The sequence below is a fragment of the Vombatus ursinus genome, unplaced genomic scaffold, assembly GCF_900497805.2.
Source record: "Vombatus ursinus unplaced genomic scaffold, bare-nosed wombat genome assembly UNPS02014830.1, whole genome shotgun sequence".
NCBI classification, from domain to species: domain Eukaryota; kingdom Metazoa; phylum Chordata; class Mammalia; order Diprotodontia; family Vombatidae; genus Vombatus; species Vombatus ursinus.
Window position 1 is genome coordinate 30,517,842 of NW_020954608.1, and position 22,306 is coordinate 30,540,147.

General features: G+C 39.3%; 1 protein-coding gene across 1 annotated transcript in view; it reads right to left on the reverse strand.

The window, feature by feature from the left end:
- The window catches only part of PROSER2 (proline and serine rich 2), a 71,392-nt gene extending 50,741 nt beyond the window's left edge, over positions 1–20,651 (reverse strand). Inside the window, exon 1 of the mRNA XM_027838635.1 lies at positions 20,534–20,651. The gene's annotated coding sequence lies outside the window, so the exon portion shown is untranslated. The remainder of the gene's footprint in view (positions 1–20,533) is intronic.
- Positions 20,652–22,306: the final 1,655 nt, after the last annotated feature.

A 22,306-nucleotide genomic window follows, 5' to 3' on the forward strand; every position in this document is an offset into this window, starting at 1 on the left:
TTATTTTATGAGTGCATAAAGTAAGGCTAGAAGATACCAGAGGAGATTTGGTACTATCATCATAGGAAACTTAATAGCTAGTATTTATATGGCACCTATCATATTCTTACACGTCTCACCTGGCTGCACCACTCCGGGACTTTTCTGACTTCTCCCCAATGTCCTACGAAGCTTATTATTCGGAAGATCTCATCAGCCTCACCTGAGGTGCTCCACCTCATCACTACTTTCTGTCCCTCTGAGTGAGTGGAGCCATGAACTCTCAAATCTCCATTTAAGGAGAGAGCTCAGCTCAGATACTTATTTCTTACCTAACTGCGCTATTCTGCTGCTCTTCTAACATCTCCATCATGTTCCCCTCCCTCACAGGTACCTTCCCCCCTCCTTTTTTCAGCCTTTTACGTATTTGTCTTCCTCCATTATACTGTGCACTTCTTGACTGCAGTGACTGTCTTCCTTTTTCATATTATGTCCCCAATGACTTAGAACAGTGTCTAACACATGTGGTGCTTAATCAATATTTATTGACTGTTATTGACTGTGTCAGACAGTGTGCTAAATGCTTTACAAATATTATCTCATTTGATCCTCACAACCACCCTGGCAGATAGGGCTTATTATTATCTCTACTTTACAAGTAGAAGCAGCTAGGTGGCACAGTGGATAGACTTCTAGGCCTAGAATCAGGAAGACCTGAGTTCAAATCTAGACTCAGACACTTCCTAGCTGTGTGACCCTGGGCAAGCCACTTAACCCTGTTTGCCTCAGTTTCTTCATCTGTAAAATGAGCTGGAGAAGGAAATGTCGACCCACTCCAGCATCTTTGCCAAGAAAACCTCAAAAGGGGTGGTAAAGGGTTGTTTAAAACTGTCTGTGGATAAATTCGAGGTCGGTCTTGCTGGCTAGCAGTTTTTCCTCCACGCACAAAGACCAAGAGTAAAACGTACATAATGCAAGCTGCTCCCTGAAAGAGAAATCTATCTTTTTCACACAAGTCTTCTTCCAGTGATGTGATATGAATACAAATCATATTATTGACTGTGCCAGACAGTGTGCTAAATGCTTTACAAATATTATCTCATTTGATCCTCACAACCACCCTGGCAGATAGGGCTTATTATTATCTCTACTTTACAAGTAGAAGCAGAACAACCAAACTGAACAACCAAAACACAGGTCAGGAAAGTGAGGCAATAGGTTCAATGACTTGCACAAGGTCAGACAAGCTAGTAAATATTTGAGGCTGGATTTGAAGTCAGTTCTTCCCGACTCCAGGGTCAGCATTCTATCCAACGGGCCACCTAGTCAACAAGACTTAAACAAAAAGATTGTGGAATAGTAGTATGGGCAAACAAAATGACAGCTTCCTGACTTTCTTCAGCATCTCATGTTTTAAAGTGGAAAAGAAAAATTCCATGGTGTTGGTAATCTAAGGGATTGAAGTATCTCTTTCTTTCTGGTTCTGTTAGTACAGAATGGTTTGGGAGGAGGGGGAGTGGTTTCTGTTAAAGATGGAAAGAGGAAGGAAACCAACTTTGGGAAAGTAATCAAGTGAAGATCCTTCTTTCCACTGACACACTAACAAGGGCATGTTGTATGTTGTTCAGTTGTGTCTGATACTATTTGGGAACCCTATTTGGGGTTTTCTTGATCAAGATAGTAGACAGGTTTGTCATTTCCTTCTCCAGCTCATTTTACAGATGAAGAAACTGAAGTAAACAGGGTATACTGACTTACCCAGGATCACATAGCTACTAAGTGTCTGAGGACAGATTTGAATTCAGGAAATATTCCTGACTCCAGATCTGGCACTCTACCCACTTTGCCACCTAGCTGCCCCCAACAAGGGCATGGTGGAAAGTTAAGGCACAGAGATCCTGACTTGAGATAAAGCCCACAGGAACTTCAGGGGAGGAGGAAGGCATAGCATTTATAAATCCAGACCATCTAGAATATGGAGGGCAGGTCCAGATGATAGAAGTACCCAGGACAGATACCTTTAAAAGGAGTAAAAACAATGAAGGCAAATGTCCACTGATTTATAATTTTGCCTAGTCAGCCCTAGAATAGCATAACTTGACCCCATCTATGTAGAAATTTGAGGTGGAGTGAGAGAGGAAAAAAACTGATACATTCATTAAACCTTTTTTTTTTCCTTAATTGTATTTTTTTCCAATTATATGTAAAGATAGTTTTCAAGATTCATTTTTTAAGATTTTGAGTTCCAAATTTTTCTCCCTCCCTTCCTTCCCTCCCTCCTCCCCAAGACAGCAAGCAATCTGATATAGGCTATACATGTACAATCATATTGAACATATTTCCACGTTAGTCATGTTGTGAAAGAAGAATCAGAACAAAAGGGAAAAACCATGAGAAAGAGAAAACAAAAAATAAAAGTGAAAATAATATGCTTTACTCTGCATTCAGACTCCATAGTTCTTTCTCTAGATGTGGTTAGCATTTTCCATCATGAGCCTTTTGGAATTGTCTTGGATCATTGGATTATTAAGAAGAGCTAAGTCTATCAAAATTGATCATTGCACAATGTTGCTATTATTGTATACAATGATCTCCTGGTTCTGCTCACTCCACTCAGCATCAGTTCATATAAATCTTTCCATGTTTTTCTGAAATCTGCTTGCTTATCACTCTTACAGAACAATAGTATTCCATTACATTCATATACCACAACTTGTTCAGCCATTCCCCAGTTGATGAGCATCCCCTCAATTTCCAATTCTTGGCCACCACAAAAAGAACTGCTATAAATATTTTTGTACATGTGGGTCCTTTTGCATTTTTTATGATCGTTTTGGGATACAGACCTAGTACTGGTATTGCTGGATCAAAGGGTATGCACAGTTCTATAGCCCTTTGGGCATAGTTTCAAATTGTTCTCTAGAATGGTTGGATCAGTTCACAACTCCACCAACAATGCATTAGTGTTCCAATTTCCCCACATCTTCTCCAACATTTATCATTTTCCTTTTCTGTCATATTAGCCAATCTGATAGGTGTGAAGTGGTACCTCAAAGTTGTTTTAATTTGCATTTCTCTAATCAATAGTGATTTAGAGCATTTTTTCATATAACTATAAATAGCTTTATTTTCTATATCTGAAAACTGCCTGTTCATATCCTTTGACCATTTATCAACTGGGGAATGACTTGTGATACATTGAATCTTTTTTTTTTTTTTTTAACTAGGATCAGTGATTTAGGGGCTAGGTAAGCTAGGACATAGCAAGGAACACTCTGGCCCCAATTTTAGAGATAAGGAAATTAGGCCCACAAGATTACATGACTCAGAGACAATGAATGGCAGAGCTAGGATTCAAACCTAGTCCTTTGACTCAAAATCCAGATGTTCTTTTCATTGCATCACGCTGCAGTGAGGTCCAACAATGACTTTTTGAATAGTAATCCTAATTCCATACACTACAGCTGTCTTCCCATTGTCCACTGGGTTACCTGCAATTTCATTTCTTTAGACATTCTATGATTTGTATTCATATCACATCACTGGAAGAAGACTTGTGTGAAAAAGATAGATTTCTCTTTCAGGGAGCAGCTTGCATTATGTACGTTTTACTCTTGGTCTTTGTGCATGGAGGAAAAACTGCTAGCCAGCAAGACCTACCTCGAATTTATCCACAGACAGTTTTAAACAAAGTCACAGCCTCTTTCACAGAATCATAGTTGGAAAGAACTTTAGACAACATCTATGCCAGGGGTTCTTAACCATTTCTGCATCTTGGGCACCTTTGATGGTTTGGTAAAGTCTGTAGACCCCTTTTCAGAATAATATTTGTTGCTTAAATTCCAAACTGCAGGAAATGCTATATTTCAGTGAGAGCTTAGTAAAAATGAAGATGTAATTTTTTTCCCATCTAAGCTCAGGGGCCCTTTGATCCACACAGATCTTGGGGGCTTATAGATTCCCAATTAAGAACCCCTGATCTACAAATAAAGGGGTGGGGGAAGGACCTATTTGTACAAAAATGTTTAGAGTAGCTGTATTTGTGGTGTCCAAGAACTGGAAATTGAGGGGATGCCCATCAATTGGGGAATGGTTGAACAAGTTGTGTTCATTGGAATACTACTGAGCTATAAGAAATGATGAGCAGGAGGATTTCAGAAAAACCTGGAAAATCTTATATGAACTGATGCAAAGTGAAGTGAGCAGAACCAGGAAAACATTGCACCCAGTAACAGCAATACTGTAAGATGATCAACTGTGACTGACTTAGCTATTCTCAGCAATACAATGATTCAAGACAGTTCCAAAGGTCTCATGATGGAAAATGCTTTCCACCTCCAGAGAAAGAACTGTTGGAGTCTGAATGCAGATTGAAGCATACTAATTTTTTGTGTTTTTTTTTTTCCTTTAAGTCTGTGTCTTCTTTTATAACATGACTAATATGGGAATATCTTTTGCATGATTGAACATGTATAACCTATATCAAATTGTTAACCATCTCAGGGAGGGAAGAGGTGAGGGAGAGAGAAAGAGAAATTTTTTTTAATAAATGTTAAATTTTAAAATTCAATTACATTTTAATGAATGTTAAAAATTCTTTTAAAATGAATGTTAAAAATCTTTACATATAACTGTGGGAAAAAATTACTAAAAAAAACAAACAAACCCTGATCTAGTCCACCCCACACCTGAACAAATAATCTCCATTGTATCAAAAATGTGCTCACATAGCCTTTGTTGGTAGACCTCCAGTTAGGGGGAACCCATGAACTCCTCATGCAGTCCATTCCACTTCCAGAGAGCTCTAATCATTAGGAATTTTCCCTGAAATGAAGTCTATATCTATCCCTTCGCAGACCTGTACCTTTGCTCTAATTCTGCTCTCTGAAGCCAAGAAGGACAAATCTAATCCTTCTTTCATGTGACAGCCACTTCAGACACTTGAAGATAGCTATCATGGTCCCCATAAATTAGTCTTTAGTTGGATTGACTAATAGAAAAGATAATTTGTCTTAATCCAGGTGACTTGGAACTAAGTAGGCCCCAGGTGTCTAGGCTAACACTTAGAAAAGAGAGTGTAATTTAATCGTGGCCAGTGTTTATTCTGTACAAGAGAACTGCAGAAATGTAGGTACAGGTCAGGGTTTAGGGACTCCAACTCTTAGTCTCTGCTGTTCACAGTCCAGCATTTACCCCATAGCCTTATGCCCTCAGTCTTGGCACATGGTATAAAGAAAGTAATAATGTTTGTTCTCAAGGCAGAGACAGCTCAACTAAAGAAGAAATGGAAATTTGAACAGTTTCTGGAAAAGCTTCCCCTTTTCCATTTCAAGCTATAAATTATAGAAGCCGTATGGTACAGTGGAAAAAGTATTGGAACTGAAATCAGAGGTTCAATGTCTGACTGCCCCTCAGTAGCTGGGGAATTTTTCCAAGGACACAATTTCTCTGAGCTTCTCTTTTATTATCTGAGATATGGGGATAATAACAGGCACTATCTACTTTACAGGGTTTTTGTAAGAATCACATAAAAAAAAGTAAAATCACTTTATAACTATAAGAGTTATTACATAAATGTGGCCAGTGAACTGGAATTGAGTGACTATGTCTGTAATGAAAAGGACATTGTCTGGGTAGTACCATTCCTAGTAAGAGTACTGGCTCTGACTTTAAATCATTTTATGACTTGGGGCAAGTCACTTTTGCTTCAGTTTCTTCATTGTAGAGGTAAGGGGCTCAGATGAGATGGTTTCTAAGATCCCTTTCTAGCCATAAAGTTTTATAACTGTCTTCATCTACTGCCTATTTGATTTTTGTCATTCTCTCCCCCTTTTCATCCTTACAGGGATTTTAGGAAAGATTTAATCCAAGAGCTTAGGAAAATAAACAATTTTTTTAAAAAAAAAATGTCCTCTATGTTATGTTTTAAGTAGCTACTGGGGGATTCCATCAAAATAGCTTCTAGCAGATGACAGTCAGATGACAATTAATCTTAATCTTCTTATACATTAGACATGAAAGTCTTTTACAATAAGGATAGTTTCTGTGTTGTTACGATGCTTTATCATAAGTGGCTTTTTCCAAGTACATAAGTAATGTGAGTGTGGGGGGGAAATAGTGAAATAATTTTCTTTAATGTTATTTTTGCTTATGTGACACTTCAGTAGTAGTGAAACAAGAGCTTACTTAAGGTAGGGCTCTCACTTTCTTACACAATGTTTTTGTTATGGTTCTAACTGTGGCATGTTGTTCCACTTTTACATGATACTGCACTTTTAACAGAAATGGCAAGTTTGTAAAATGAAAGTTAACTGATGAATTGTTTTTGTGAGCCTTTTGTGTTTTCATTTTGGGCATATCCTAATTCATTAGTTAAAAAAAACAGGGGAAGAGGGGAAACATTGACATGCTTATTTCCTGTTATTTGAATTCAGTAAAACATCAGAAAACTTCAAGGTGAATTTTCAATTTCCATTTTTTCTAGAAAATAATTTTTTATAAAGTGAATTAGATTTTACTTTAGTTATCCCAACTGACTGTATTTATTTAGAACTCAAACCCTTCCCTACCCCCTTCCCATTTAAGATCAAATTCCTCATTTTATCCAAGATTTGCTAAACCCCATCTTTCTTCGATAATATATACACAGCTGACATAGCAAAGAAACAAAAAAAATCACTCCTATTGTCACCATCCATTTTCTTCGAAGAGTTTTGTCTCAATTCAAGAAAGGAAAACCACTAGCACTTCGGTAACTATGGAACTGGAAATTATTCAAAACTCTTTCTGAAATTTCAGCTTACCTGTAGTGTCATGGCCATTTCACAGCTGGCACATCTTTTCCATTTTCCAAAATATACTGTCAAGGAAAGTATCCAAAAGAACAGAAAGAACAAAATACCTCCAATAGTACCTTCTCTCATCAGGCCTCACCTTATATATCCACCTTTCTTTTGAAACTCTACCATACAATGGTTTGCTCTAAGGGAACCATTCTGGCTAAGAAGGCCTCTTACTATCTTGGCCCATTTGTCAATGAATAAGTAAGCTCATCGGTTTAAATGCTGCCTCTATCGGTGCAAATTTCAACCCAACCACACCTTTTCAAAAAGCAGTGGAGAGGAAAACAAGCTGATGGGAAGCTTGGCTTAGAACCGAACAAAGTCAGATCCTCATGAGAGTATTTAGAAATGAAACCAGAAAGACAACAACTAATATACGCAAAAAATGGAACAGGTTTTCCAGCATTTCTCTGGTGACCTATTCTCATCACTGATGAAGTGAATACCACAATTGGACTCTGACACCTCAATACCTCAAGTGTTATATGAGGAAGTGGAAATGACATTTTAAAATGAGGTTGGATGTATAGCCTGTATCAGATTGCATGCCACCTCGGGGGGGGGGGGGGGAGGAAGAAAAATTTAGAACTCAAAATTTTATATAAGTGAATGTTGAAAATTAAAAATAAATAAATAAAATTTTAAAAATAAAATGAGGTTGGGAATGACAGAAAACACAGTAAAGAAATGCGAGATCCAAGAGTTATGGATTACTGAGAAGCCTCTCACCCATGTATCATAAAGATTTTCTTTAAGAAGAGTTGGGGGGCCAGTGTGTTACTTTGTCAGGCTTGGCTGTACTTGTTTCATAGGTCCAGAGCTGAAGTGATCTCACAGGCCAAAACCCTCATTATATAGTTGTAGAATCTGAGGCCTAAGAAAGTTACATGAATTTCCTCAAGGAGTCATAGATCATAAACATGAAGACGTGAACCCACACACATCTTCTGAAGTCAGAGTTGGTGCTCTTTCTACTATTACAGGGAGGGTATTAATGAATCAGTCAACAAGCGTTTATTAATTGCCTGTCATCCACCAGGCGCTGCTCTGGAAGCTGGGGACGTGACAGCAAAAATGAAACAGTCTCTCGTCTTGAGGAGCTTAAATTCTGTTATCTTTGGGAACAGACAGTGATTTTTTTTTTAAAGTCTCAATAAAACATTTAAAAAGATTCAGTAGATACCAGCCATAGGAAGCACTGATCACATAAGGAGAAATTGTCCATATTAATAAATACAAGATGGCAAGTAGGAGTCATTTCAGAATGAGTTTCCTGTATATAGACTGGCTAAAAGCAAAGATCAAAAATCACTATCAAATTCGAAGGTGAGAGGTGAGAAGATACTGCTTTGAAATTACAAATTCACCCTGCCTATTTAAACAAGCCAAGAAAAGTTCAACTCAAAGGAAAGGCGCCCACAATAAAAGGCCCCAGGAGCCCAGAGAACACCTCAGCCAACAAACACTGGATCACACTTCCAAACAGGCAGAACGGGCCGATCTAGTGTTGGATGAGTCCAAATTCATTTGGAAAACATTACAGAGTAGCATGGTTGAAGAGGATATTCAATATCAACTCACAAAACAAAAGGCAGTGGAGAGGGAAACAAGACTGTAGTCAAACATGGTGTCTGACCTAACCAAATGAGATCATTCCAAGAACACTTATAGGTGAAACTAGGAGGAGGATAACAAATAGACATAGAATGGAACAGATTTCTTTTGTGAGTTGATAGTGCTTCTAATCTTCAGTCATGCTCCTCTGTAATATTTTTTCTGAATGTCTTCTGTTAGTCAATTGATAAAAGAAACAAAGGCCAGGTATATAATTTTAACGTTGTCTTTCATAATATTGCTCCATCTTATCTCTCCAGACTCATATTACTTCATATCATTTGCTTCACAAACTCTACATTCCACCCAAATCAGCTTATTCATCGGTTAGGAATGTGACAATCTCCCACCTCCATCCCTTTGCCTAGGCAGTCCTGTATGCATAGAATAGTCTCTCTCCTCATCACCGTGAAATCTCTAACTCTTCCTCAAGGCTCAGTTCAAATGAGGGTAGGGATGGGACAGTGAGGGGCAAGGGCAGGGGTGAGATTCAGCAGCATCAGAGTGCTGTATGTGTCCAAAACTAAGCTCAGGATCTTTCCCCCAAACCCTCCCCACTTCCTACCTTCGCTGTGGCTGCAGAGGGCGACATCACCCTTGCAGTCCCTCAGGCTGACAATTTAGGAATCATCTTTAACTCCTCACTATCTCCTAACTATCCTATCACTAACTTCCCCATATCTAATCTTTGGCTAAGGCCTATTGATCTCACCTTTGAAAAATCTCTTAACTATGCCTCCCCTCTCTCCTCTGATACAGCCGCCACTTAGGTACAGACCCTCATGACCTCACTCCTGGTCTATTTCAGTAGCCTACTGGGGAGTGTGCTTGCCCCTTCTTCCCATTCCAATATATCCTCCAGCCACCCGTGCAGATGTTCCTAAAGTGCAAGTCTGAACATATCAACTCCCCCCACCCCCCACCCCACTCAGGAAACTAATGGTTACCTACTGCCTCTAAGATCAAACAAAATACCATGTTTGGCATTCAGGTCATCTTATACCTTATTTCTCACCATATATTCTTCAATCTAGTGACACTGGCCTGCAACACACTCCATCTCTCAACCATTTTCCCTGGCTGTCCTCCATGCCTGGAATGCTCTCTTTCCACTCTCCCTTTTGGCTTCCCTGGTTTTCTTTAAGTCCCAGCTAAAATTGCATCTTTTACAGGAAGCCTTACCCAAACCTACTTAATTCTAGTACCTTCCTTCTTTCACTTATTTCTTATTTATCCTGTAAATAGCTTGTTTGCACATATTTGTTTGCATATTTAAAAAAATTATTTTTTAAATTTATTTTTAGTTTTTAACATTTGCTTTTATAAGATTTTAAGTACTAAATTTTCTCTATTCCCTCCATTCCCCCCTCCCCAAGATGGCATGCAATCTGATATAGACTATGCATGTATGATCATATTAAACCTTTCTACATTACTCATGTTTTGAAAGAAGAATCAGAACAAAAGGGAAAAACCATGAGAAAGAAAAAAAAAACAAAAAACAACAAAAGAAAGAGAAAATAGTATGCTTCCATCTTCATGCAGACTCCATAGTTCTTTCTCTGGACGTGGATGGCATTTTCCATCATGAGTCTTTTGGAATTGTCTTAGATCACTGCATTGCTCAGAAGAGCTAAGTCTAACAAAGTCAGTCATGGAAACAATGTTGTTGTTACTGTGTACAGTCTTCTGGTTCTGCTCACTTCATTTAGCATCAGTTCATGCAAGTCTTTCCAGGTTTTTCTGAAGTCTGCCTGCTCACCATTTCTTGTGGAACAATAGTATTCCACTACATTCATATACCACAACTTGCTCAGCCATTTGCCAATTGATGGGCATCCCCTCAATTTCCAATTCTTAGCCACCACAAAAAAGAGCTGCTGTAAATATTTTTGTACATGTGAGTCCTTTTCCCTTTGTTTGCACATTTTTTTGTTATTAGACTGTAAACTCCTTGAGGGCAGGGACTGTCTTTTGCCTCTCTTTTATATATCTCCCCACACACACACTTAGCACAATGCCTGGCACATTTGCTGTTGTCATTCAGTCATTTGGGTCATGTCTGACTCTTCATGACCTCATTTGGAGTTTTCTTGGCAAAGATACAGGAGTGGCTTGCCATTTCCTTTTCTAGCTCATTTCACAGATGAGTAACTGAGGCAGACTGGTTAAATGACTTGCTTGAGGTCACACAGTATCTGAGGCCAGATTTGAACTCAGGAAGATGAGTCTTCCTGACTTTAGGCCCAGCCCTCTATCCACTGCCTCACCTAGGCTGTCCCAAAGATCTTCCATTTAGGGTACCAACAGTTAAGATTTAAAGATGGTTTAAAAACTTCAATTCTTATCACTTTTTTTCTTTCTTTTTTCTTTTTTGCTAGGCAATGGGGTTAAGTGACTTGCCCAAGGTCACACAGCTAGTAAGTGTTAAGTGTCTGAGGCCAGATTTGAACTCAGGTCCTCCTGACTCCAGGGCTGGTGCCCTATCCACTGTGCCACCTAGCTGCCCTGATTCTTATCATTTTTCACCCCTCTTTTTGCCATTCTACAACACTCACTGCAGAAAACAAAGAGGACCCTACCAGATTAAATTGATTTTTTATTCATCAGTTTCATAAGTTACCATGGCCAAAGCATTCATTGTCTAGTGGGCAACCTACTAATGATAAGCCTCCCTGTACTAAGCTAGGCTGATCATCGCACAGAAGAAACAACAAAGGGGGTGGGGGAAAACACTTATAACACAACTTCATGTTTTCTGTGTGTATATGTGTCATGTCAACTTCATGTGATTATATATGCATATATGTATGTATACATATATAGCATATAAACATACTTTATGTGTGGGTGTGTGTATATGTATATAATATAAACCCTGCCAAAGTTGACAGATGCTAAATTGAAAAGTATATATAATAAATATGAATGTCTATCTTTGTATCAACAATACTCACTATCAATCAACGGATATAAAGCACCTACTGGGTGCCGGGCACTGTGCTAGTTAATGGCAATATAAGTACAAAAGTGAGACAGTCCTGGCCCTCAGTAGCTTAGTACACTTTTTCTCATATGGAAAATACTCGATAAACATTTGTTGAATTAAATATTGATGTGCATATGCACGTATCCACATTTAGACAGGTATATGCACTTTATATATACTAGGTTATATTATAATTAATCAAAATGGCAAAAGGGTAAGCTAAAAGTTGGCATAGGAGCAAATGAACAAGTTTTATGTAAAATGAGAATGCTAATACGCTGGGGTTTCTACTCCTTGTGTTGGATTTCTTGATATTCAAGAAAAGTAAACTTTGAAAAGAAAAGAATACCTCCACAAATATCTCCTAAGTATGCCAGGACTCTATTCCAGTACTGTGGGGATCAAGCAAGTAAAAATTCTGCTGAGTTGTTTTTGCTCTGTTTTTAACCTTAGTAGAACCAATATAAATTCATAGGACTTTACATTTTCCCCTTGGAATTTATTCAGTAAAAATTCATGTTCTTCGAAGTGCAAGAACCCAGTTGAGAGTATTGAACAAACATTTTTTAAAAGACTGGCAAATGTATTGGCTCTGAACAATACCAAGCTTTCATTTAGAAGGAAAAAGAGGTTTACTGAAAAGAGATCTCTAAACAATGTAGAGAAACGAGTTTGCTTTTTAGGTTGGCCCTCTATTGTGAAAAGCTCCAGCTGTTAACGTGGGGCCAGTAATTTACTTTGGACCACATCACATAAAAGTAATTGATTTGCTTAATGCAAACAGATCAGTACAAAGGCTTTAACTAAGTAGTCTGGGCTGTTAACAGACCCATAGGGAAGAGGTCTTTTCATAAGAGCATACTGTCAGCTAAGAGAATGATCTAGACATATGATTGTTCCTAAAGTTAAACCTCAACCTCCAAACTGGTAGGATAGACTTCAGAAGATTAAGTCTCTTAGAATAATAAAGCATGACCTAATAGAAAGCAATGTGAAGGGCACCAATAGGAACTGTGCTGACTTCAGAGTTCAATTTCATGAAAACTTTGCAAGGTACCCATCTCAAATTTTTATTGTTTACCATCTTAACTCATTTGACATTTTATATGAGATAACAAATCCACAGACTACTTAGAACATCAAAGTAGCTTATTTATGGGGAAGTCAATTTGTCAGTGTAAGTTTTTTTTTCTTAGAAAAAGTATAAAAATAACTCTGTTCTCCTACTACAATAATATTAACAGGAGGGAGACAAAAGTAGCCATTCTAATTGGGAATAATAATTATACCATTTTGGATTTGTTTGTTTTTTCTTCACAGTAATTTATATTTTATTCATTTTTTGGTCTTACTCATTTTGCCATCTACTAGACTTCACTTGGAAGGAACGTAAGGGACTCTTCAAAAAAGCTGTTTTCCATCTTGGGTTTTATAGTCCTTTTCTCTAAGACACTAAAAAGCACAAATAGACAAAATCTGGCTTTAATAACTCACTTAGCAATGGTATTTACAGAATTTAATAAAGTTAGGGGCATTGGTATATAATGTGTATGTCTCAGCCTTTGGCCAACACCGAAACCTATGTCCAAGCAGAGCTCAACAAGCACCATTGCTTCTCTGGACTTATTTACAAATCACCAAGTATTTATTAGGCACCTACTATGTGCCAGGCAAGGTGCAGAGGGCTACGGATACAAAGAAAAGCAAAAGACAGTCCCTGCTTTCAAGGAGCTCATAGTCCCAAGGGAGACAACATGCAAACAACCATGTACAGACAAGATATGGACAGGATAAAATTGGAGATAGTCAGCAAAAGGAAAGCATTAATATCAAGGAAGAATCAGAAAGGCATCTTGTAGAAGGTAAGATTTTTAGCTGGGACTTGAAGGAAGCCAGGGAAGTAAGGAGGCAGAAATGAGGAAAGAAAGAGTTCCAGGCCTGGGGGTCACCCAGTAAAAACATGCAGTATTGGGAGAATGGAGTGGTTTGTTCCTAGAAGAGCAGGGAGGTTTTATCCCCTCTACACTCTGTGAGGACAGAGGCTTGGCTTAATTTTGTGTGTTCTCCTTTAGTACTCAGTTCATTGAAGATGATCAATAAGTACTTGCTCAGTTAGATTTGCTTGACTGTTGCTCTTTCAGCTGCTTCAAAAGCTTTACTACCTGGACTAATGGCCTTCAAGGCAACTTAACCTCTCTTTGCCTCGGTTTCCCATCTGTAAAATGAGAAGAGTTGGACTTGAAGGTATCTTCTAGCCCTAAAGCTATGAATCTATGATATGGTTTAAAAAAACTCAACAAAATCAGAATATAGCATTAAAACAGTCAATGCACAAGCATTTATTAAGTACTTATTATATGCTGGGCACTATGCCAAGAACTGGGGATACAAGGAAAAGGGAAATCCCTGAGCCCACTCAAGGAGCTCATACTGCAGGAGTTTAAATGAGCCTGTAAGATTTAGATAAATTGTCCATTTGACTAACCTTGCAGTGCCTTTACGAAAGAATTAAATGTACAATTCAGGTTTCGTGATAAAAACAAAAAGCAGACTTTTTTCTACCTGAAGGGTAAGTCAAGCTTTTTTTAAAATTAGATGTCTCTTTCTAATTCTGTTCCATGGGAACATTACTAAAACACTAATGGAAGTAAAAACAAACAAACAAAAACAGTAACAACAATTAAAAAAAACAATTTTGGTTCAGCACACAAATAATCATGTTATAATCATCTTTTAAGTGTTTAAGTCAGTGAGGTCAGCCTGCGTTATTGAAAATTGGGTCCATGGTCCAATATTTGTTGAGGACAAATTGTGTTTGGTAGGTAATGTTATTATGCCTACTTTGGATATCAAAAAATTGAGGTATAGAGCAGCGAACCTGAAAAGGGGGGCAAGAGGTGGGAATGAGGTTCTAGATCCAGGAGCCAGGGATCCTTTTGAATATCTGACATTCTCAGGGGTTTCCTTCTAATGTTTGTATTTATGCCTTTCTTTTCCTGATACCTCTCCAAAAGTATTTACAATATATTTGCACATCTCTAGACTTTCTTCTTGATTCATTATAGAAGAGACAAGAACTAATTTCCTAATCTCTACCCCACTCTATAGTGTAAACTCTTTAAGCTCTCCAAATCTTGATAGGATAGAAAATCAGTAGGGTGTTATAGAAAGAATACACAGGTACAAGTTCCACCACTTACTATGAATATGACCTTGGGCAAGTCATACCCTTAAGTGTCTCAGATCCTACAGTAAAATAGAGATAATACTTTTATCTGTATAGTGTACAGCAAATGAGAATGTGTGAAAGCACTTTATAAAGGTAAGCTATTACCTTAACAAAAATTACCAGACAATGATAGGTAGTGTCTTGCACAACTGTTGATAGGGCAACAAATCATACCCAGACTGAGGATAGAAGAGATTAGAGGAGAAAAAAATAGACCAACTTAATTCTATGAAATTAAGATTTTTTTTTTACACAAATAAAATCCCTGTAGCTAAAGTCCAAAGAGAATATACATATTAGGCAAAAATTATTTGCATTACATCTCCCTGGTAAAAGTCTGATATCCAAAGGCACTAAGACAAAGAACTAGTCTTAAGATAAAGTGGTCAAAAGATAGTAACAGTTTTCAAAAGAAGAAATGAGATCAACAACTAATTGAAAATTCTTCACAAACCACTAATAAAAAGATAAATACAAATTAAAATAATGAGGCATCACACCCATCACATTTTCAAAGACTGGAAAAGGTAGGAGCAAGTAATGTTGGAGGGGTTATAATTCAGTCCAACGGCTCCGTTAAGCAATTTGGATTATGCAAGAAAAACTGTTAAATTGTTCATTATTCCCCATAACCTGTCTCCCTTCCTAACTTCCCTATTGCCGTAGAAGGAAACATCAACCTTCTAGTCACCCCTACTTGAAACCTAGCTGTCATCCTTGTCTCTTCATTCTTTCTTACCCTACCTCCCCTCCCCCATATCCAATCAGTGATCAGGTCCTGAGTATTAACCTTTGTAACTTCTCTCCTCAGATTCTGCCATCACCCTGGTGCAGGCCACACCTGGACTACTGAAGGAGTCTGCTGCCTGGTCCCCCTGCCTCAAGTTTCCTTGCATTCCAGTTCCTTTTCCACTCAGCTGTCAGATTGAACTTTCTAAAGCCCAGGTCTGGTCATCTGACCCACACAATAACTTCACCGACTCCCTATACCTGTAGGATCAAATATAAAATCCTCTGTTTGGCTCCAAAACCCATCCTACCTTTTTAGTCTTCTTATACCTTTCTGGCCTCTATTGACTCTGATCCATTGACCCTGGCCTCCTTGCTCTTTCCTTACACAAAGCACTAAATCTCCTGACCTCAGGCATTTCTACTGGCCATCTTCCAGGACTGGTACTCTTTCCCTCTTCATCTCTGCCTCCTGGTTTCTTTCAAGTCTCTCACCTAAAGTTCACCTTCTGCAAGAAGGCTTTTTCATTCCTCCTTAATCTGAGTGCCTTCCCTCTGAGATAATTTCCAATTTATCATGCCCATATCTTGCTTGTACATAGTTATTTGCATGTTGTCTCCCTCATTAGACTGTTAACTCCCTGAAAGCAGGGACACCCCCCATCCCCCACCTTTGTTCGCCCAGCATTTAGCATGCTGCCTGGCACAGAACAGGCACTTAATAAAGGTTGGATGACTCTCATCCAGTAATCCCATTTCTGGGAGTATATGGCAAGGTGATTACTGACAGCAAGAAGAGACATAAATGTACAAAAACATTTATAGTAGCAAGATCTGGGGTAACAAAAAGGTAGAAACTAAGTATGTGCCCAAAGAGGAAGAAATGGCTGAACACATGGTAGTATATGAAGAATTCAGAACATAGGAAGGCTTGTATGGTGATATAGAGTGAAGAAGGCATAATAACCAAAGGAAAAATATAGGTGATGACTAAAACTATATAAGAAAACAATAATAGGCAACAAAAATCAACCATAATGTTGATACTAGACCATCACACATAAAGCACATGTCGTTCCTTGAGGTTGATGAATCAAATGATGATGCAATCACATTAACAAATGACTGGGAGAAATGGTTGTGCTTGTGTGTGTGTGTGTGTGTGTGTGTGTGTGTGTGTGTGTGTTTGAGATATGGAGAGAGGACAAAAAGATAACAGTTGGTGACAAAGAGAAAGAGTGATCTGATCAACAACCTTGTAAATGAAAACAACATTGAAAGCAGTAACATCTCTGATCAATACATTGACTAATCTAGAAGGCTGATGCCTCCCACCTCTTGGTGGAGAAGGGATCATGATCTGGCTGTTGGTGAAGATTGAGAAATACATTTTCAGACAAGTCCAATACTTTTTTTTTTTTGCTTGACTATACTTGTTACAAGGGAAGCTTGTGATAGTGATGCGAAAAAAGAAAGAAAAAAGAGTATAAACAAAACTTTTAAAAATACACAGAGAAGGAAGTTCAGAATGGGTCACAGATAAGCTAGTCAACGTTGATACTATCATGTTAAACTTAATATATACAAAAAACAAACCCCAACACCCAAGCTGTCTGTAACTGAGTCATGATTTCATATTCAATCCTTCGTTTCAGGCCTTCTTTGTATATGGAAACACTTGTTGATTATTTTCTAATAATAATTTTTTAAATGGTGATCTGAAAGGCAATACTATAACACATAAAAAAGTACCCTATAGTAATGATCACTTTTACTCTACATATGAAAAAGTTTTGGTGGATGCTGATATAAATCTAATGCAAAGGAAGTACTTATATGAACAGAGAGTTTAAAAAAAAGCACAACTGGGGAACAATATAGGAAATTATTTTGCTAACACAAAAAAAATCCTACTATAGGCATCTGGATGTAGATTTAAATGCAATGACCAATCTTTCATCCATTCAATAAGCATTTAAGGGCCAGAGATAGAAGACAAAAATCAAACAACTCCTGCCCTCAGAGAAGAGATGATGATGAATTTCTCTCTTTTCAATATTGTGGTGGGAGACCATGGATGCTTACTGCTGTCTGTGCCATCAGAGTCAGTGACTGGATGGGTTGATTTTGATGAATCTTTTCGCTCTTTTTCAGGGAAATGTTCTGTGTGGGGTGGGAGGTGATGTGGGGAGTAGAGGAGTGTATTGGAAAATGACTAGGGTGTAAAAAACAAAAAGTATTTTTTAAAAACCCTTAAAATAAATTCAATGCAAAAGGAAAATCAATTCTTCACAGAACCTGGAGACATTTTGTAAAGACTGAATGGCAGACTGTTCACTCTGTATTACATGCTCCTTAGTATCATCCTTGATTACACAGATTACAAATCCCAACACTTTCCTGAAACATACTGAATCACAGTATCTTTAAGATGAAGGCAGTAAGTCTGGAAAAGTGAGAAGAGCAGCATTAATGACTCCAGTTACAGTTTTCCTTGAACCTGCATTTCTTTGCTAGACAATCAGGGTGTATAAGGTACCCAGATTCTGTCTTTCTTCGCTCTTGCTCTTCTCAGTGCCTCAACTACTATTTATGGACAGTGGAAGCTTTTCTGTAGGAGCAACCAAAGAAATGCTCCCTAGACTCCAAGAAGAGGGGCCATTCAGATGGGGTAGAGCTGCTACCTCACTTCCAGGATGCAACAAGCACCCAAGGCAGCTACCACCACAACTTTCATTGATGAGGAGAAGAAACTGAGACCTGGTCCTTATCATCTTGGAAGCCTGATTCAAACCCTTGGCAGATGTCTCAACATAGCAGGATTCCTCCTTGAAATAATAAAAGGGTACCTGAAGGATGGCTTTCACCTTTAAAGTAATTAAAGGACTTGGTAATGAGGTTCTACACTGGTATTAGTGTAACGCCTAGCATGATGCTGTACACACAGGAGGGGCTCAAATATTCAATGTATATGATGTATTTGCACCTTTAGTTGAAGATACCGTCCCCCTTACCACTCTCTTTTCCCTCTATTGCTCTCCATTTCTGCTCATCTTAATCTTTTGATGTTTCCTAGAGATGACCAGCTACCTTTAGAGTAAATATCAGGTGCCAACTTCAGACTGCATAGGTGTCTGTGAGAACTCAGGGGCCAGTGCCAGGTGCCTCCAGCACCTGATAAAGGCTTCATGAGTTTGACTCATACACACTGATTGTCTAGACACCTATATGGAAGAGGGCCAGACACATGTAGCACTCCTTTGACAGTTTGGTTCTTGAATCCAGCAATTCAGACGTCCCAATCGACAATAAAGTTAATGTACCTCCCCTACCTCCCCACATACCCCAAAAGTTTTCTCTAAGTTTTTTTTTTCTTCCTGCCTTAACTTTTTTCCTCCCTCTTTAGTCATTTTGGACATAAGAAAGGGTCAGTGGTGGGGGGGAGCAGCAAACATATACACATCAAGGAACCCCAAAAGAAAGTCCATTTGTGGAGTTGTTAACAGGTACTCATTTAATACCAAGGGATTAATCTATTGTAGCCTTAGCTTAGGTAATAAACACAGAAACTTTCATACTCTCCATTCCAGCAAGGGGTGTGAAGACCTTTTCAATCCTTCCCACCTTATCTCAAATAAGAAGGGAAATGGTTTGTATTTGTACATTGACTTCACAAATTAAAAAGACCCCTTCCTCTTGGGGAACACAACTAGTTGTATTCAAACCGAAAACAGATTCCCGGGACGGAAACTTGCCTATTGCTCTGTGGCACAAAGCACAGTGATTACACTCTTTAAAAAGTGAGAAAAAAAAAACCCGAGAAAAGTTTCCCCTTCGAGAACTTTGCCCCATGCATATACTTAGTATTGGTATATCTCCTACCTTATTTCTTTCAGATAAATAGATTTTTTCCCCCTTTCTTGGCTACATTAAAGATTGGGGGGTGGGGTGTGCAGTGCAGGGTATAAGGTAAATAAAGAAATGCAGTCACCAAAAACAACTTGAACCCATAACAGAACACAAATCCCTTCTACTGATAAATGTTTTCTTCTGCTCATGTTAAGTTTTCTGTTTCTGCATACTATTCTTGGCAGACAGTTAAAGCTTTCTGAGGGTGGTTCTTCCAGAGAGGGAGAAAAGCAAGACAAAATTCAGGCTCAAACAATACTGGGAAAGTTTGAAAAACCAGTGAGCTGAAAAGCTGCAGTTTATTTTATTGCCTTTTGTTAAGCTGTCCCACAATAGCCACTTTTTTTTCCCCTTTTTAATCCTTCCCACACTGGCTCAATAGCAGATCCAAAACATTTGGGTATGATTCAATTACTAGCCATGGGGAGGAGAAGGAAAGCTACTGATCATTTAATTCTGGAGCTAAGTTTAACAGGTGATAAAGTTCAGAGAACAAGACAGACAGATTCTGAAGATTACGAAGGAGAGAGGGAATAATCAGGCATTCACTGGGGAGGTGAGCACGTAAGATGAATTGCTAAGGTGAAGAGGGCAAATAATGGGTGAGAAGCAACAACGGAAGTATAGGTAGGCAAAATCAGGGATGAGAAGTGATTATTAGTAAGAGACACCTTCTCCTAGTTACAGCGCCCCCCCCCCCGCCCCGTTCCGTCCCGCCTGCGTCCCCAGCTAGTTGCCACGAACCCCCAAAATCCCAAAGGACAGACAAGTTTCCTTGTTTGGAGTGGAAAATGCCACCTCAGTCCCCTTCACACACGGATTCAATTCAATTCAATTCAGCAAACAGACTTTCCTCGATTTGGGGGAGGGAAAGGGAGGAAAGGAGTTGTCAGTCACACTCAGAACTTTTGAAAAGAAGGCAGGAAAAGAGGTAGAGAAGAGAAGAAACAGCTGAAAGGGGGAAGATCGGAAGAAAAGGGAGGGGAAAAGTGGAGAGGGGGAGGAGGACAGAGCAGAATAGACTTCAGGTCCGATTCTTCTTCAATCTATTGATGTAAAATAATTTTCCTAACGCAAACCCTAAATACAATTTCTGGTAGAAAAGTCTTGGAAAGAAGCGATCAGGGCCAACAACACACTCCTCCCCCTACCCCCAACACACACTAATATACCCACCAACAACTCCAGCCCCCCAGTTCAGTCCAGCCCCCCCGTCAGGAGGTCCAGTCTGTCTTCACTCACCTAGCTGTTGCCCGAGGGGCAGTGGGAAGCCCCGCTGTCAGAGGGGCAGCAGGTGCTGGGCGGGGAGCGAGCCAGGGAGCCCTGGGCACACTGCACGGAGCTGCGCTGCCCTGCGCCGCGCTGGTCGAGCTCTCCTGCTTTCAGCCGACAGTCCCTGAGCCGCAGCTGCCGCAGAGCAACCCAGCACTCACCCATGCGCATTGCATGACACTGAGAAGCAGGCGGGCGGGCGGCCCGACTTAGCCACCACCTCCCACCTGCCCAGTCCGGGAGCAAGAGATTTAAAGGAACAGTCTCCGAAGCTCAACACCGAGCCCCCTCCCTCCCCAGTCCCGGTTAGGTGTTTGGGGGCTTCCTGGGTCACGTCGGGCCGTTTAGTGCACGGGTTAGTTGGAGGAAAACTGTCCTGGCCCAAGAGTTGCACACATTCGGACTGCAAACGTGGTGACTGAGAATGCAAAGCAAATAGGGCACATTCGACTCTGAAACTCGTACACATGTCCCAGGCTGGGATATTGTCTGTTTTCATCCAACCCTCTGCCTTCAGGATGGGGAGGGGGGATGAGAAATGAATAATGAGGAGGGACGAGGGGAAACCCAGTGGGCAGAGTGCAGGATATAAATTCAGGGAAACGGTGTCTCAAATCTCACCTGTGACACGTACCAGATGCCTGTGCGATCAACGGTCAAGTTAACCTCTCTGAGACTCAGTTTATCAGTCTATGAAAATGCTTATAATACCTGTCATACCTACTTTAGCAGAATTTTTTGTGAGACTCGAGAGATCATACAAGTGAAAGGTTATGGAAATGTTAGGCGTTACTGTGTTTGTACAACACTGGTTGACAAATGAAAATCCCTCGTGGCTTAAGACCTTCCATTTTATATCTGTCACTACGAAAATAACTTCCTAAAAAGTTGTATAGTAATTCATAGACTCAGATCAGCTAGACTGAGGATGACACCCGTTTCATATGCTGGGAGAGGAGGAAGAAAGTAGGATGATTAGTGGGGTGGAAGGAGCATAATTTTAATGATCAGTTCTTATTAAATCCCTGAACATAAATATAAAGTTATTATGAACAATCTTTTATACCCGAATTGTAGTCTATGAGTGAGATGATAGGGTTTTTCTTATCCACATTTTAGGGATGGTCAATGGGGAAGAAATTGGTTTCCCAGAGTGGTCTAACTGAGCCCTGGTCTAACCTTACTTACTTTTCAACTCTCTCAAGAGAAGGAGTAAATGCTTGATTAGAGGGAAGAAAACTACCATCCTTTGTCTGATATTTAATGACACATAGCTCTCACCTAACTCTGCATCTTTAATTAATGTTTACAAAATACTTTAATCTGCCCAATATGCTAGTAAACTAGGCAAGTTTACAACTTGGTCACTTGGCCCAAGTCTCAGAGAAAATTATTCCGTCAGAGAACCAAGATAAGTCAGTCAGTGAAGAAGCATTTATTAAGCACTTGCTGAGTGCCAGGCTTGGCTAAGAACCAGAGATACAAAGAAAGGCCAAACTAGAGTCCCTGCCCTCAAGGAGCTCACATTGTAATGGAAGAGATAATATGCAACAACAACCAGGAAATACTTACAAGCTACATACAAAGTAAATAGAAGGTAATCTCAGAGGGAAGGCAAGCCCTCCCCTAGCCCCAAGGAAGTAATAAAGACCTCCAGAAGAAGATGGGATTTGAGATGACATCAGTGAGTTTCAGGGTCTAGATTTCTCCACTTCCTCCTTTAATTGTGTCCTATATTATGTT